Genomic DNA, 18,292 nt, shown 5'->3' with positions numbered 1-18,292 from the left:
TAAAGAGAAGACCAAGAAGAAAAGTACTATTCAGGTGCCCATTTTCAGTGTCAAAGAATTACTGAACCTTTTGATGCTATTTTCTACCAGGATTCTTGACTAACAAGAGATGGTTATTAAATTCAATGTTTTCCAGAAAAATAATGATTTTAGGGTAATCACTGTTGTTTGTTGATTTCCTGGACGAACATTTTAGCTCTTCAATAACAGATTTTTCTATTTCTGTTTCGTAATTACAGTTATAGCTTCTCCAAGGATTTATCTCAAGTGGTGCTTGCCAGCAGTACATGGCCTTTTCTTGAACCCGTCAGAATAGTGACTTCTCTTTGAACTCTTGGCTGCTTGGCGCTACTGACCTTGTTGCTCGTTTATAACTCGGGTGCCATTTATCACTTGCAGACGTAGAGATATTGTTGTGGAAAGAGACTAAATGCAATCATTCATGCCATTGCCTCTCTCCAGTGGTGCCTTCCAGCTTCCTTCCTTGCAGGATAACTGATAGGGAGAGATTAGTGACAAAGCCGTAATTTTATTGAGGAATTGTGATGTAACTGTATCATAAACCATGAAGTGAGACTCGAGAGATTTGAGATCACCAGAACACTGAGATTAAGTTACAGGAGCCACATTCAGTCTCTGTGATAGTTTGTAGTTTGAGTGTGAATTGCTAGCTATGTGTAGAAAATGCCTCTTTTTATCCTAGTGACTTTAATACAGCATTAGCAATTTCCAGACTTAGAAGAAATGTTGGTGTGTATTTTAAAAAACCATGCATTGACATTTTAGAGACACTTAAAGACAACTTGCTCTTTGATTTGATAATACATGCTTTAATTCTAACAGAATTCCCATGCATGACATATATATTTGTTTCACTATTTTTAAACCTTTCATGCATGTGAAAAATTTGAAAAAATAATTTATTTACATAAAATCCACATGAAAATACACAATTTTAAAGAGTTTGTCTAATGGCACCTGGTAACCTCACAATGTTGTATGTAACCATCATCTCTGTCTTATTCCCAACACTCCCACTAATTACAGGTGAAACCCTACATCCAACTGGCGGGTTCTGCCTAGTTCCCATTTCTCCTCATTCCAGGTATGAAACTTTCAATGCTAAAATAAATTAATTAAACTATGATTTTATTTACATCACATTAGGAAGGAATAAAATAATTTTGGTTGAGTTATCCATATTATTTTAGTGAACTTATACCTTTATTAGTGATTTCTTCTTTTAAAACTATTTTTTAGTTTTTATGTTTCAGTTCCATGGCTCAGAGTTTTTTCCTTCCCAACTCCCTGTTTCTCCTCCCCCCACTGATTCTCCCTATATTATTACAACAGTACAGTTGTTCAAACACAGACGCAAGTCCATCATTCTGCTACTCAAGTACATCCTGACATTATTGCTACAGACAATAGTGGAAAGTCCAGCATCTTATTGTCAAAATATAAAAACATTTGCATAGTGGAATTCCTCTAGGCAACAAAATTCTTTGTAAAGATTAATGGATATTATAAAGTGAGTCCCATCAGCTAGTATAAACCAAGTTGCTTCGGCAGAATTTTTCAGAAAACTTCTCTGGGTTAACAAACTCTGCTTTTCTTAATTTTAGAATTCTAGAGCTACAGTATTTGACATTTCCTGAATCATTTGTTTTTATCAAGCAGAAGTGTAGGCCTAATTCAGCCTTTACCAAATGGATTTTTTAAAAAATTTATATAATTTTTGTTACAAGTGCAAAAAGCTGAAATGTAGCTTTTTTGAAGTTTTATCTGGCAAACTAAAATAGCATCTAATATTTTAAAAACATGCTTATAAGTTAGTTGTGTTTTGTATTTTATCAATAATTCTGAAAGCTAGATGTTATTGCCCCAGTACATGCGTAATCTATCAAAATTCAGATATGGCGACATATGTTCATTTGGGGTTAGACAATAAATCCAAAGACTCAAAAAATAATGCGTGGTGAAGTCATGATTTAAATGCTTGGGCCTAGGTTTCAAAATGCTTGAGTCTTCCTTTTCACTCTGCAGTATTTCTGTCTGCACTGAAACTCCTTTTCTGGGCCTTAGGGCTGATACTGACAGAAAATTAAGACATGGTATGCTCTGGAGGGTTGTTCCCAGGTTTGAAATTCTGTTCTATAATCTGTTCTACCTTCTACCTTGTCTTAAGGTTTTAATTAAGAAAAAAAAGCCACATTTCTCTATCATGAATCTCAACATTTTGATAAAAATGTTAAGAATAAAGTTTATTTATTCTTGAATAAATGAACAATTAAGACAGCTGGCCTTTATATCACCTTCTCAGAATCCAGAAGCAGTTGTACAATCAAAGGAGGAACTCTGCTGCACTCACGGTTAAGGCCAATGTCGATACATGGTTTGCCTTAAGCACAGTGGGGATTTTTTGGACATAGATGGAACATTCTGAGAGAGAGCGAGTATGGTTGCCTTTGCCTGGCTATCCTTGTTCATCAAATGAGTCAGTGCTGGAGGTTAGATCGGCATCCATGGAAGGTAGGAGAGAGAGATTCAAATAGAGCCATAGCCTTTAAAATAATTCAACTGTTAGACTATTAGACCGAAAGATTATGATTGATACATCTGGTCAAATGTCATATGACCAGTAGACTTTATAGTTTTTATGTTTTCCTTGCACATTTAAAGTCACTTTGCCTATTTATTCTAGCCATTATTTCCTTCTCCCTATTTAAGTGTTTACACCATCATTTCCAAAATGCTTCTGTTTCCTTTTCCTCTGATTAAGCTATCGTCTTTTTTAGTCACCACATTCAATCCATATTACCACCTACTGAAAACTTCAGTCTTATTTTTCAGAAATAATTTGTTATATGCCATTCAGATGCCACAAGACACTTTGATTGTTTCACAAAATCACAACTAAATATAATAAACTTGTTTTTCAAAATGTTCATTCTTGTTTCTCCTAGTTCTTTTGAAGCTACTAATTACATTTCTAATCTCACATCATTTTCACAAGAAAGATTGCTTTCCATTACTGGATAAGGAAACTGAACAGAGTACATAAGGGAGAGCTAGTTGGTAAGTAAAGATGCTCTATGTTAAATGGATCAGAACAGGTACAGAAATACTCTCAGCAGATTTCATTCTTTCAGCATTTAAAACAATCAAAAATAATAGGAGTAGGCATTTGGTATGGTGGTTAGATTGCTATCTGGGAATCTGTATGCCTTATAAGAAATGTCTGCTTTCAGTCCAGATTCTACTTCTGTGTCCAACTTCCTGCTGAAGTACACCCTGGGAGTCAGCGGGTGATGCCTCCCAGCCAGGATGTTATGTATTCCTGCCTCAAGCCTGTCCAGCCCTGGGTTTTGCAGACACTTAGGGAGTAAAGCAATAGGTGGAAGACCACTCACCATCTGTCTTTCTGTTACCTCTGCTATGCGTCACCCTCTGTGTCTCTCAGCCTTCCACAACACAAGAAGAAAAATAAAATCTGAAAATGATAGTAGGGAAATTATTTTAAAATTAAGACACCAGAAACTTTTCTCTCAGAAGATACTTGTGTGTTTTTAACTTCTTGTTCAACTTACATAATTACTAATAGCAGCATGTTTGAAAATGAAATGCAATCTTTGTAAACATTTCCCAAATCCTTTTTTGTCATTGGATATTTATCATTTGCTTTTGAGCTAATTATGTTTTCTTCAGTTGCTAACAAGAATAAAGCAGCTGAATTTATACTGTTATTTTCTATGCCTTTAAAATAAGCAGCCCTTCAAAATCACTTTCATTGGCTCCTTAAAAACCCACATCTTTCGCAAAATTTTATGAATTACACATTCTCATACTCTCAGGAAAAGGAAAGACTGGTACCATTAAATTGATATGATGGGCAGGAACACAAGTTGGCATCAGTTACAAAGGAAAGTTTGAATGGAGTCTGAATTCTTGAGTCACAATTTTGTGATGGATTTATTCATGTTAATCTGACTTTATGAGCTACAGGCCAGAAACTGGACATACAGGTGTCACAGACCCTTTTAAAACCACCCGTCTTTATGGGCAAAGAACATTTGTTTGGTCGAAATAGTTTGCTCTTCACATCGGATCTTTTAATCTTCATAAAGGTGAGTCTTGTGTATATTGCACATTTTGAATGTGTGATTATATTTGTAAGCCCACGCCCATTTATCTCTGAACCATCCCTAAAGAAAGAGAAATCAGAAGTGGGCGTACAGACAGGGTCACGAACAGGCAGTTTCCCTAATGTACCCTGGAGCTCACAGCTTATGTACCCTAAGGTTTGTCAAGGCTTTTGTTTAGGAAATCCTGGACAGTGACCCGTTTCTGGATATTCAGCACTGCTGCTCACCAGCACCTGGATGTTTATGACGACCCCTCAGAGAAACTAGTCAGACCCGGAGAAGGAATCTGTGAAAGGACTCACGACGTTCTACTGGTTTAGCCCATGCAAACACTGGGAAACTGCCTTTGCATTCAGCAGGTGAATCTTGCTTTTTATTGGAGCATATTTAAGGCAACTGTCATGGCTTACCTCATTGTCAGAAGATTGATTTTCTCTTTGGAACTATTGTAATACGTGTTAGATGCATTTCTATCCAAGGATAGAGTCAAACCTAGGACAACTATAAAAGTCTACAATAATTTAACCTAGCAAGCATTTTGCTTGATACCATAGAATAAATTTATACAAAATATTAGTTATATTAGTTATATAAATAAAAATATGGCTTGCATATTAAGACACTAACTACATGACCATAATATTTGCTTTCTATAAATTAAAATTAATTATTTTAAAGAATTTTTTGTTAAGGTATCTTTAAAAATTGTCCACAGAAAATCAAATTAGTGCTTTTTTACTTTTCACAATTTTTTTTCTGTAGCAAGCTGACATGTTTTGCAAAAATTATCTCTTCTTGTTAAAAAGCTAGCTAGTAATTCACTGCATATGGAGTAAGACTTGCACAGATGTTAAAATGAAAGATGTTTAGTGGTAAAATTAACCAAAAGCAGTTCTGAACTGCCTTATCCAGAACATTCAGGAAAAGCTCCCTGTGTCTCTTAGCATTGTCCGTGTTGTCTTTGAAAGTGGCATGTTTAAGTCTCCCGAGAACTTTCTGGAGATGGTGGTATTTGAGGGAGCTACCATGGTAGTGCCACTTTATAATCCATAACATTCTGTCCCCTACCATCCTTGCAATTGAATACCCTGGCACCAGCTCAATATTTACTCCTTTCTAATCTGCAGGGGATTGGGCCTTCAGGAGAGGAAAAGCTGTGAGATGGTTGTGCTATCATGTTAATATGGTTCATTTCTTCAGCGACTTGAGCGCTGTTGTGGCATGTTGGGAGAAAAGGCCTTGAAAACTTGCTGGTGTTGGTGAGAAAATTTGATGCCTTCCTTGCTAGCAGGTGAGCTCTTGTTTCTTCCAGAAAGCATCAGTGACTGTGAACACGGATCACTGCTTGTGTTTACTCTTTCCAACTGTCCTGCCCACCTGTCAAAGTGCTTGCATCCTGAACCTGTCACGAGGACCTACAGCCATGCCCTTGGACCTTCCATCCTTGAGAGTCAAGAACCAAACAAGCCTTTTTCTTTGGTGATTCACAGTCTTTAGTCTGTTGTTCCAACATCAGAAAATGAAGTAAGGCAGAGAGCAGTATTTGGGAAATATTGCTTGGAGTAGTATGACTAACGGTCATGCCAATGAAAGTGCAGCTTCATTTGCTTTAGAGTAAACATTTTACAGGTGTCTGGTTTCAGTTTTGATTAAGAACACAAAACAATTCTAGCTCAAAATAATGAAGACAGTTTGAAAGTAAAATTTTGATCACAAATAATCTTACAGCTAAACTCTTTTGGTTTGTGTGCAAATTACACACACAATAGGCTCCAATGTGAGCTCCCTTTAACGTGAGAATATGTTTAGATGTGGCTATTAGAACTGTAGTTGGTTTTTCTACTTTTAGAATTCGTCTGGAGAATATACTTAGAATGGATCAATACAGGCAGTTATGTGAAGTTAGAGAACAAAATATGAACTAAATGTAACTCTAAATCTCACTACATTGGAGGTGGCATATTTTCAAAGAGGAGAAAATTCACACGGTGAAGAACTTTAGTTCATTCTATATACAAAGTAAATTAATTTTAGGAAAGGAATAATGACAAACTCTAACTATGTTTGAACTTCATAAAATGGTAACATTTGTACTCCACTGAGAAGCTTGAATTTGTAATGTAAATCAATTATCTTGTTATTGCTATATGATTAGACATGTAAATAAAGATATTACTTAGAATGTTTTGTGTTATACAAAATGTCTTTTCCCTATTTTTTCCAAATACTGTGATTTATGCAACTAGGATGATATTGAGTGATATTTTCCATGTTTGTTTTTGCTTAAAGCAGAAAGTGCTGAATTAAAATGATGACATCATGCATTCCAGTAATATCCACCTCTGCATGTGTTTAAGGAAGATTCAGGTATCCTTCTATCCTATTTCAATAAGACTTGTAATTTCCTGCTAGTCCAATGGAGAACATGAAGACTTTTACATTATCCCAAAGAATAAATGAGAAAGAGAAAAAATAAAAATCTCAAATAACCCTTCAATAATTCACTCTAGAGATATTTTTCATATAGGTGTTTTAAAAGTTAACAAACATTGTTTCCTAACAGACTCAAAATTGTTACTTTACACGATTTTAGGGGATTTGGTCAGTAAGTATTAATTTGAAGACTAACACCAGAGCCAAACACTATGGTATTTTATGTTGATAATATAAAGAAACAGATAAAACATACTTTGTCTTTAATGAGTGCTTCGTGTAATTTGTAGAAAAATATTGTGGTGCAAGCTAACATTGCTAGCGCGATGGCACTAGGGAGTGGGGAGACAAGGGCCTAGCTGGCTTTGGCGAAATCAGGAGAGTAGCCATCAAGTGCACTGAGCTCACATATGAATATTCACATGACTGGAGTGGATAGGATTTATAGGACATTAATTCATGAAGCAGGCACAAATTTATCAGCAAAAGATTAAATGACTACAGTGAAAATATATTTTTCACGGATTTACTCATTATGTGGTCCCTGAACACGCACTTTGTGCCCCATACTGTTTGTTGTAGTAATTAGGATTGGGACTGTTAATAACATCAGCAAAGATGCCTGCTCTCACGGAATGTGGTAATGAAGGCCACACTGTGAAAACTAATCCAAACCTAGCATTGAGAGCTATGGAAACAGAAAATAATCGATAATGAATGATAGATTCTAGGAAGTAGGTATTTACACCAACTTTCAGTCAAATGGAAGACATCCTGAGAAATCTCCAAGAAAGTAAGGCCCAACTTATTTAATTTCATGAAGTAATCTAATCATAAATATTTGTGCTCCAATGGGAGATTTCAAAATGATATGTGCTGACTCTCTTGCAGCTTAAAGAGTATTTTTGAAGATGTACAGGCAAATAAAATGTTGCTTCTTCTGGAACGACTGTTTTTCATTATGGAAATCAAATGGGGGAACCTTCATTTAAAACGAGGAACAGATCTGTGTTATAAATAGATTCCCTTACAGAAAACTTGGTGTAACTCTAATGAATTCTAAAAATATAATGCTACTGTAATTGACTGAGGATTAGCTATAATACTTTTTGAGATTCTGATTTACAATGTGTCTTTATAATATTTTGTCATTTATTCTTTTGACAGAAGTGGTAAAACCCAGAATCAAACACATATACATGTTCCTAAGCTCTTTGTAGAGTTGCTGCTAATCTTTGGAATGAAATGCCAGTTAATTTATTCACATTTGTGATTGATAAACAATTTCTCCGCAATTATGCATAATTTAATAAATCATGTTTTTCAAAAAACTCTCAACCTCCCTTGACTTTCATTTGGCCTGGCACGGTTTATGCAGCTGACAAATGTAATGAGTGATCTTTGAAAGCATTAGTATTCACACATGAGGGAGAAAAAAAATATATAGTTGGCTGAATATTTGAAACGATTTTCTGAAGTTTTTCCTTTTATGCTTATTGCTCTTTTATTGCATTTGGTAATAACCATTTCAAATGTGCTGCAGCTGATTTTTTTTAATATTGTCCAGCCATTCTTTGCTTTCCCTATCCTGTTTGTCTCTTCCTTTATGTCCTGCTTTCTTTCCCAGTTTTCTTGGAGAGAATACCCATCTATCTTTTCTGAAGTGCTTGGCTGTTCATGGTATAGCAATGAGTTGCAAAACTAATTAATGCAATCACATATGTTCCAAAAAATAATTAGAATATAAAGTACAGGACTGTGAGAATTTAATAAGGATTGATGTTTTATAAAAACATGTATATGTGGAAAAAAGTTTTATAAATATTTGTAAAGAGAGAGAGAAAACTAGGATGTGAAATATGTTTGTTTTGTGAGACATCACAGTTCAATGTTAAAAGTCACTGGAGCAATGACTGTTAAAGACTTGATAAAATTAAACAAAATTAGTTTGCGCTAATATATTTTTAAAACTCAAGCAAGGATAGGTATGGTTCATAAGCCAGAATTTATGAGTGTTTTCCTTATGGTGAATATTTGCTTTAACATTTTTGTGGTGATAGAATTTGGGATCTTTTAACATTTACTGTAATAGTCATTCATAATAAGTATATTCAGGTTGGAATAAATTCTGTACACAGAACAATCAGGCCCTCAGTGAAGAGGTGAAGTGAGGGGAGATGTGTTTGACAGTCAGACATAAGAAATCAGACAGCTTTCCCCTCTGGAAGTTGTCTTCCCCATTCCTACCCATGTACTCTTACACACCGGATATGTTTCAAAGGACATTTTCCTCCTGAACAAGCTCCTTACCAATAACTCCTGTGCCAACTTACTACTAATAAAAGCTTAACATGAAAGTGATTTTGCATTACTAAATGAGGATAATGCTCATTCTTGATTTTTGGATTAAATATTTCATTCTTTTTATCCTCATTACTACAGGAGAAAAAGTAGAAAAATTTAAAAATTCTTATTTATAGTTAAGAAAACCAACTTATGATTTTTACTGAAGAGGGTAAAAAATGTATGCCATAGAACTACCCGGTTATTTTAAAGCCAGTTTAAAGATCACAAAGTTGCTGAGGATTTGCTATATGAATGGCAGATAATAAATATGATCTATTGCCACTATTTTGTGCAAAATCAACATTAAAGAACCAACTCATAGAGATAAAACTGTTTATAAAAATGGATATGTATATATCCTGGCCCACTGTTTCTATTTGCCAACGGTGTTTCAGATCCACTGAGATCCAAACAGTGAAATCATAGAATCTGTTATTATACTTGGAGGCACACAGACATTTTGTTAAGAATGCGATGAACTGTTTACTCTAGATTCAACCCATGTCAACACAAACTACACAACATTACAAACTGTTACAGTAAGTTGGGTATTGAGATCATGATTTAGGATTGGATCACTAACAGGACAAAAGCTCAGGCACCCAGAGGAAGAGTTGACCTCTAACCTAAGATTTCTGATAGGATTTCAGTGCGGGTTCTAGTGACAGCTGTTTCAAATCTCTCTTTCATGCATGTGGTCATACACCCTGTGAACTTGAATTCTACATGTTTATCTAGATGTTTCAACAAAACATGGTTATAGGGAGGTAAGTACTCCAAAATTGTGTTCTGTCTTTTTTCTAACTTGTTGAGCCCCTAGTTATATAAAAACTTGCTTGTAAAGTTAAGTGTGTACACCATTTATTGCTACTTTAAACAAAGGAGAAGAAAAAGGTCATCTCACTTCTGTGCAAGGTGATGTTTATTAGGTTATACTCAAAAGAGAACTGTTGTAATGGGTCTCTAACCATAATAACCACGTAACATGATGCTCTCTGTTTCTGGTGGGTCAGGCTCCACAAAGTTGAATTTTAGACTAGTAGAGCACGTGGGTGTTTCTGGATTGCACAGTTTGGGGCACCAGAATATAAATCTTTTGTTGAAATAGTATTTATTTATCCGTTTGAGAATCAGTGTTCCCATTTCTGGTTCATGTACAAATGCCCAATGTTAGTATCTAAGCTCTGCTGGGAGCCAGACGTGCAATCTGGGTGTGCTGTGTGAGTGACAGGAATCCAATTACTTGAGCCATCTCCTGCAACCTCCTGGATTTGCTTTTAGTGGGAAGCTGCCGTCAGCAGCTGGCAGTGAGAGCCAAATCCAGACATCGCAATCCGAGATACAGGGATCTGAACTGATGTTTCAACTACCACAAGTATTTAATTCTATTTTCTATGAATTATTCTGAAATCAGATCATAGTTGCTAATGTGTATTTTGTGCCCAATCTTACCTCCTACTTATCAGCATTTGGTCAGTTCTCACTCCCTCCTGATTTCGAGGTCAGTTCTCACTCCCTCCTGATATCTGTACGACTCACTGAATCTCCAATAATCTGTGGCTGGAGTGATCCATCCATCACAGGAGATGCCCTTTCAAGATTGTATTGACTTGCAAGCATCTTTACCAAGCTTGGTTTGTAAATCCTCGCTAACATCTGTAATAAGTTTTAATTTTTTATGAACTCTTTTTGGTGTTAATCTAGGATTTCAAATAATGCAAGGGGAGCAAATCAGTTATGATGTGATTCTCATGACTACAAAATAAAACAGCTGCTTCTAAAAGTTCTTAGACCCAATCTCCAGCCAAATCAGGACAGCCCAAGTCTTCTAAAAATGTTTGTGAAATTAAGTGCCCTCAGAGTGTGCCAAGCTTTTCCTGTCTTAGCACTCATCGTCATTTTCTGTATTGGTTTGACACGCTTTTGTTTCTCAGAAGAAACTTGACAGTCTGTGACCTTAGACCAAGACCATTGTGTGACCACTCTGTCATTTGAACCTAATATGGTGCCAACTATGTTTCAGATATGAAACAAATTTTGTTGAATTACCAGCAAGTGCTTTAACCAGTAGATTTCATGTGATACTGTGTTTATACATTGATTGAGACGTATATGTTCTTTGAACATCGCTATATTTGGTACTTGAGAACAATATATCTTAATTTTTTTGTATTTATTTCTTGGATTACCTGAAGGGCTGTGCCCTACATGGCCTGTAGAAAGTATGCCTTTACTGCAAGGTAGTTGCCCTGAGTTTTTAAGAGCTTCTGAGATTCTTTCTGATGCTGGTGGCACATGTACTTCAGAAAATATGCAAAATCCATTCCATTTATTCTTCTGCTATACATCTGTCCAAAAATAAGAAAATCATCATTATTCAATGTTATAGTTAATGGTAGAACATGCATGTAATTTAAATATAAACAATGCATTCAGGAGCACTCTTGTTTTGGACAAACGTAAGTGCATGATTTAAAAAGTTGTGAACTGTACAAAGCAACTCTTGATGCATATCCAGAAGACAAAGATGATGTGAAACATTGCATGCTATGTGAGTCATTGACATAAGTGCAGACGGTGTGAACCATACATTATACATCTGCATGTACTTTAAATCTTCCTTTGGTGATCACTTGGTAAAAACTTCTGGAGTCTATAAGCCAATGACAGATACCAAGAAATGCAGTATAACTGAAGAACTTACAATAAAAATGAAGTAGAAAGTCAATGAAAAATTGATTTTTCCCAGCAAACCTTGGCAAATTCCCCAAGTTGGAATTAACAAGAGTTTGGCCAGAGTAGACTGTAGGATTGTCAGTGGGATACTTTATTGAAAACTCTAAGCCAGGCCAGTCAGAAAGGCCATTTGAGCTGTGAATGGGGGGTGGTGTCAACAGCAATATGGAAATACATGTCAGGACAATATGATCTCCAAGTAGTGAAAGAAAACAGTTGGTAATCTACAATTTTGTGTCAGTAAGCCTTTAGGGAAAACGAAAAGAGAATTTTGCAGACACATACAATGGATAGCAGTTTTCATAAACAGAGCTTTGTTAAAAGTGAATTGTTGCCAAACTAAATCCAACATAGAAGAAACGGTGAACAAATACACTGAAAATTAACTATGGAACTTTGAGTTAGCTAAAAAAAGAATGCTATCATTTTCTCATTCATGGGATAAAATCTAGAGAAACAAGTATAAAACTACAAGAGAATTGCGTTTATTCAGGAACAATATAAAGGGATTGATTGGATTCGGCTTTAGAATTTAAGTAAAATATTATTTTGAGAGACATTGTGTTGAGAAAATGGCTAATGGGATAGAAACAGAATGTTTAAGCACAAACATGTAGAAAGGAAAAACTTGTAATTCAGTGATTTAATTATTTAGTTAAACATGCAAAATTATAGTATGGACGCTAGAGGGCAGAGTGTTCCTGAGACTGTTGGCAATTTCTTGAAATCCCAGTGCTTCATGTTAATGCTGAAAACATACATTTCAAGTGTTGAGATGGATCTACAGAAAATTTTATGTTTAAAATATGCTGACAAGACAATTTGCTTTTTATTAAAATCAGAAAGCTTGTTAGCACCTAGAATCTATCAGATTCTAGACCAGGAAATGTTGCATTTGTTGTTACTTATTAAGTTTCAGATTAGGGGAAATAAATTGAGTTTTCCTAACACACTTTTAAAAGCTCATTCGCTTTCATTGGAAATAATATTTTGGAGGCTCTTGGGTAAAAAAGGGAAATGGGAAAAGTGACTAAAGACTGGTAGTCAAATCCTCATTTTCTAAGTCAGTAGATAGTCTTTACTTCCCACATATAAATGTGTCTGGCTACATGCTTCATTAGTCTAAAAATTACTGTAATAATTCTATATGGATTCTGATTCCCAAACATCTTGTGCTTAATGTAGACAAAACTGCTGTTACATCCTCTAGACAAACACTTGCACTAACACAGGAAACACTGGAATGCTTTTCTCTTTTTGAGTAAATGAGATCTTTTACGTGGTTGCACTTTAATGTTTCATTCTCCTGAATGTATCAAAGTGCAAGGTGGACTTTTTAAATTCTTTATTCAGTTTAGATAGCCTGGACTATCTTGTGATAACAATTTACTTAATGTGTCAGTGACTAATAGTGACAGGATTTCATATCTCACTCATGCTACATAGTCCCAGCTGCTGATACCAGCACTGTGCCATGGAATTTTCACTCTGGGAACAGGTTGAGAAAGCAACCCTTATCTAGAATGCCATGATCTTACTGTGCAGCAGACAAAGAGCCTGGCAAACGGCACAGTGGCTCTTAAAGTCTCTGCTTGCACATGAGCTGTGTTGTGTGTCCATTCTCACAAGTCACCTGACCCAGATTGACATCAGTGAGTGGGACAGTGCAATCCCCCCCCCCCCCGAGATGCAAGTGAGCAACACTTGTGAACAATACTATTAAACACTGTGGTGCCCTTATTATTTTCCATAAACATCTAGAAGCAATTGTAACTAGTGAAATTGCATAAGCTACTTATTGCCAGAAACTTGTGTTCTATCGCGTCCTTGGGTTTTAGCATCTGAAAGTTCTGCTGAAAATGTGAGCATCTGTCACACTGAGAAGGAATGCCTTTTGGATTGATTACTAATGTAATGACAAATATAAATGGTCACAAGAAAGGGTAATGGGATTATGGGTTTCCCTTGCTTTATCAGGAGAACAGGATGATGGATTCCAAGCTTCAAGTGCCTTCATTTCTGTATTTCTGATGAGAAAAATTACAGATCTATCAAGGAGAGAGAGAGAGAAAAGAAGGAAGGGATGCTTTCTTTCTAAATACTTGTAAATCTTTGGAGACTCCCTTTATGAACATAGCATTTTAAAGTTTAAGAGTTCATTTTTTTTTAGATTGATTTAGCATTTAAATTTTTCTTCTAAAGAGTTGTTTCTATTGGAAAGGCAGAGTCATAGAGAGAAGCAGAGATAGAATGAGAAGCTCCCATCCTCTGGTTCAATTCCCAAATGGCCCGAATGCCTGGAGCTGAGGTTATCCGAAGCTAGGAGCCAGGAGCTTCTTCCAGGTATCCTACAAAGGGGCAGGGGCCCAAGGACTTGAACCATTCTTTTCTGCTTTCACGGGCCATAAGCATGGAACTGGATCAGGAGTGGAACAGCTGGGATTAGAGCTAGTGCTCATATAGGTGCTGGTGTTGTAAGCAGAGGCTTAACGTGCTAGGCTGTGGCGCTATTTTGTATTGATTTATTTCAAAGGCAGAGAGATGGAGATTTTTCCATTTGGAGGTTCACTCCCCAAATGGCTGTAACAACCAGAGTTGGTACAGATTGAAGTCAAGAACTCAGAACTGCATCCAGGTATTTCATGTGGATGGATGGGACACAAGCATTTGGACCATCTTCTGCTGCCTTCCCATGCACATTATCAGGAGTGAGATTGGAAGCAGAGCATCAGGACTTCAATCATTGTTCACAAATATCCCCTGTTGCAGGCAGAAGCTTAATCTTGCTGCTTCACAAAAACTGCTCTAAATATTTTTTTAGATGACTTTCACAGTAACCCTTCCAAATTGGTAGGTGACAATATAGCTATTCTCCTTTGAAGGATTCAAACCTAAAAACAACAGGGTCGTGGAACCTATTAAGGTTAAAATGATAAATTCAAATTGCAAATAAAACATGCAATTTCTCAATTATCTTGAGAGTCTGATGTTAATTTGACTCACTTTATTTATATATTTAACTTTCCAATAAGTTCTAGTGAAGAGTGCCTTTAAAAAGATACCTGGTGGGACTTACTGATTATTTTTCAACTTCATAAGGATAAAAAAAGCTAAATGTGACTGTTAATGATTTTCTTTACTAGGTTGAATTTTAAACACAAGCTATAGTGTCCAATATTGTTAAACTTATAAAACAGTTTTATTAAGTGACAGCAACATTGAAATAAAACAAGCTATAAATTAAAATCATGAGCTTGATTTAATTGACTATTTCTATGGTAAGTGAGAGCCCGAATTAAAGTTTCTCCTTCCTACTTCAGTTTTAGAAGGCCTAAGTCTTAGGATGCATATTTATCCTAAAGTAATAGTATCAAACCCACATCTTGTTTGGGAAGTTAACTACATTGGTTATACTCTGTGAGCAGGCAAACCTTTTTGTTTAGCCAGTTATGATAAGTGAAAAATTACATGAAGTAGTCAGTTTCTTTAGAACAGAACTGTATAGACAATGAATAAGCCCACACTGGTAAAAGTGAAGCACACTTGTTTTCTTTCCTTCTCTTGTATAGACATTTAGTTATTAAAGGACGAAGCTTGAGTTTGTATCTTCCTTTACTACTTTCTAAACTATGTTCTGTGGACTCACAACATGCTAATTTGTTCATTAGCTTAAACATTGGTCATAGATGCAGCAATGGAGTTGAGCAGTTGAGACACAGTTCCTAGGTCCAGTATGAACAAAATATTTCTATAATCCTAGAAAAAGTTTTATTACCTTTGTGTAGATGGATAATCTTGGCCAATCTACTTAAAATTATTTACATCACTTTTCTGCCCATTTTGGTTTTCAGGAGGGATTTCAGTGAGTTAGCCTGTATAAAAAATAAGTACCTCATAAACTTGATAAATACATAATCATATTCAGAAAATATAAAATGGTATGCATTTCCTCTTCACTGAAGAAGTTGTAAGAACTTTTGTGTATGAACAACTCTTTGGTTACGTTGGTAAATGATACAGATTCCTTATGAGTTATTTCATTTCTGCTCTTTTCTCTGCTGCATGTAATTCTAACTTCCTGCAAGCCTGTTTTGTACTGTCACTTCTTATAGAAGCCCTTTACCTATTATTTATGGGAAAAAAAGACCATGTCTACATCTGGAATTGTTCAAAGGTCACTGTAGGTATTGAGTCTTTATTAACGATCTGTTCCCTGCCAGAGTACTTTCCAAAGTGCCGACAGCCAGAGATTTCTAGCTAGGGAACAATTTTCCAAACTGTGTGCAGATACCTCACAGATTTGTTCTTTATGTCCTTGCAGTGAGGAAGAGAGGTTTCATTCTTCTTGCTGTTAGGAGTGAAGTTTTCATAAGTTGCAGCAAGTTCATGGTTGGACAGTCAAGCAAGTTTAAGCATTCCATAATGGAATGAGTTTAAGGATACAATGGTCTATCTAACACCATGTGAAATATGCAGTTTTCAAATTTATAATTCACTTTATTTCTTAAATGATGTTTTTTTAAGTGATAGTAGATTATGTGCAAATTTTAGGAATTCAAACAAATATCAGAGAAGAGAATTTTAAGTCAACAGTGACGCTTATGTTATGTGTCTGCCATATGCTACACACATATAAAACATACATAAATAGCTGTAGTATTACAGTGTAACATTGATACGTGTGAATGTTTCCTTCATCTTTTTAACTTGATATGGTCCTTTGCATAATTTCCCATATCATTAATTTCTGAGATACAGTATCTTAGTCTGTGAAACTGCCACAGTTTATTTAAACACAGTCACACTTGAGGCTTAGGAAAAGTAAATTCTTACACTATTCCCAAAGGGTAATTATTATGATATAAAATATTAAATTTAAAAATGATTCAACATAGAAAATTACATTTCTAGGTATTTATCCTAAGGGAAATAATAAAGCAAACTCACCTAAATACGTGTATTAATGTTCCTGCATTAGTTTGTTTAATGGTGAGAATAATTTTGCAAACCACATGTCCATCAGAAGATTGTATAAATAATTCATGGTGCATGCTACCTGTGTAATAGAGTATTGTTAACAATGAAGGAACCAATTTTTATTTTAATACATTAGAATTGGTTGTGATTTTAAGGATGGTTTAATATAACCTATATTAGTAAACACACGTACACACACACACAGATAAACCTGAAAGAATATTCTTGTTATCAAATAGTTATCTAAGTCATGGCACCATGAATGGTAGTTTCTGTTTAAGCTTTGATGCATTAACACTGGCAGTAAGCCATGTCATCAGGGAGAAAATAACCTCAAAAAGATAGTACAGGATGTATTATGAATGAGATTTCATAAATCTTTGTTCTTTTTTATTTATAGTACTGAAGAGACACTGGAAATGATTCCTCCTTGCCGCAAGAATCATCTGGCTTTCTTTCAAACACCTACAAAAGTTTGCAATGACTCTACTTCCAGTTCTAAGATACACTGAAAGGATTTTTAGGCAAGGATCACTGTACTCAGACAAAGGAGCCTTCAGAGAGGGTGGGAAGTCCACTGACCAGAAGTGCAAGCTTCTATCTATTGCGTGATTGTTTCAGGAAGCTGCTCAGTCTCCGGGATGAAGGAAGTCGATAAAAAAAGCAGTGGAATGTGAGACTTTGTGCTCTTCCCATGAATATATCCTACAAGCAGTGGAGACAGAGCATTTTTCCCACTTTATACTTTCACTAATTTCCAGGTAAATATGGAGTTTAGAAAGCAAATATATTTTATTAGTTAAACCATTATATTCTCTAACCAGAATTATTGCCTGTTTCTGTCTGTTTCACCTGTCAATATAATTTTGAGCATTTAAAGCTTCCAAATTCAAACAAAATAAACATTCTAGGTAAAGAACTTCTAATTAGTAAGGTTGACAAGCTAGCACAGTATGCAAAGCTGCAATAATAAATCTATAACATTTTGGATCTTTCCTGAACATTTCAACCACAGTTTTATGCTTTTCTATTCTCTTGCATCTCACCACTTGCGCCTTTACGTTTTTCCTGCCCTACTAATTACTATTTCTATAAATTGCTTTGCTTAGTTCTGTTGATGCCATCTGGCATCATTATTCTGATATTTTTTTCCTCAACTTCTTCTATAGTTTTTGAAAAATCTGTTACTAGTCAACAGGCATGTTCATGATTAGGAAATGATAGTATAATGGCTAAAATCTTGCCTTACATGTACTGGGATCCTATTTAGGCACTGGTTCGTATCCCGGTTGCTCCGTTTCCAATCCAGCGCTCTGCTTGTGGCCTGGGAGGACAATAGAGGATGAATTAAAGTCTTGTGATCTTGCACCTGTGTGGGAGATCTGGAAGAAATCTCCTGGCTTCTGGCTTCAGATTGGCTCAGCCGCGGGTGTTGTGGCCACTTGAGGAGTGAACTGATAGATCTTTCTCTTTGTCTCTCTTCTCTGTAAACCTGCCTTTGCAATCAAAAGAATTCTTTAAAAAAAATAAGAAATGGTTGTAATCTCTTTGCATCCATGCTTCTAATATGATCGGATTCATTGTGGGAAAGTGTCTCCACTGTAGTATTACTGTGATTTACCTGTTTTCGTGGCCATCTGAATGTTATAAATATA

The 18,292-nt window shown here is 35.6% G+C and overlaps 1 long non-coding RNA gene across 2 annotated transcripts; it reads left to right on the top strand.

Annotated features, from left to right (window-relative positions):
- The first annotated feature begins 1,028 nt into the window (after nucleotides 1–1,028).
- Nucleotides 1,029–6,562, top strand: LOC131479812 (uncharacterized). Of its 2 annotated transcripts, XR_009245108.1 has the most exons (5): nucleotides 1,029–1,105; nucleotides 2,324–2,532; nucleotides 2,967–3,078; nucleotides 5,273–5,624; nucleotides 6,435–6,562. It is a non-coding gene; the product is annotated as an uncharacterized LOC131479812 (long non-coding RNA). The 2 variants fall into 2 exon arrangements; XR_009245107.1 differs by lacking the exons at nucleotides 5,273–5,624; nucleotides 6,435–6,562 and adding an exon at nucleotides 4,338–4,400.
- The last annotated feature ends 11,730 nt before the right edge of the window (nucleotides 6,563–18,292 follow it).

The sequence above is a fragment of the Ochotona princeps genome, chromosome 3, assembly GCF_030435755.1.
Source record: "Ochotona princeps isolate mOchPri1 chromosome 3, mOchPri1.hap1, whole genome shotgun sequence".
NCBI classification, from domain to species: domain Eukaryota; kingdom Metazoa; phylum Chordata; class Mammalia; order Lagomorpha; family Ochotonidae; genus Ochotona; species Ochotona princeps.
The sequence above is the reverse complement of the archived record's forward strand: the minus strand, read 5'-3'. Positions and strand labels throughout refer to the sequence as shown.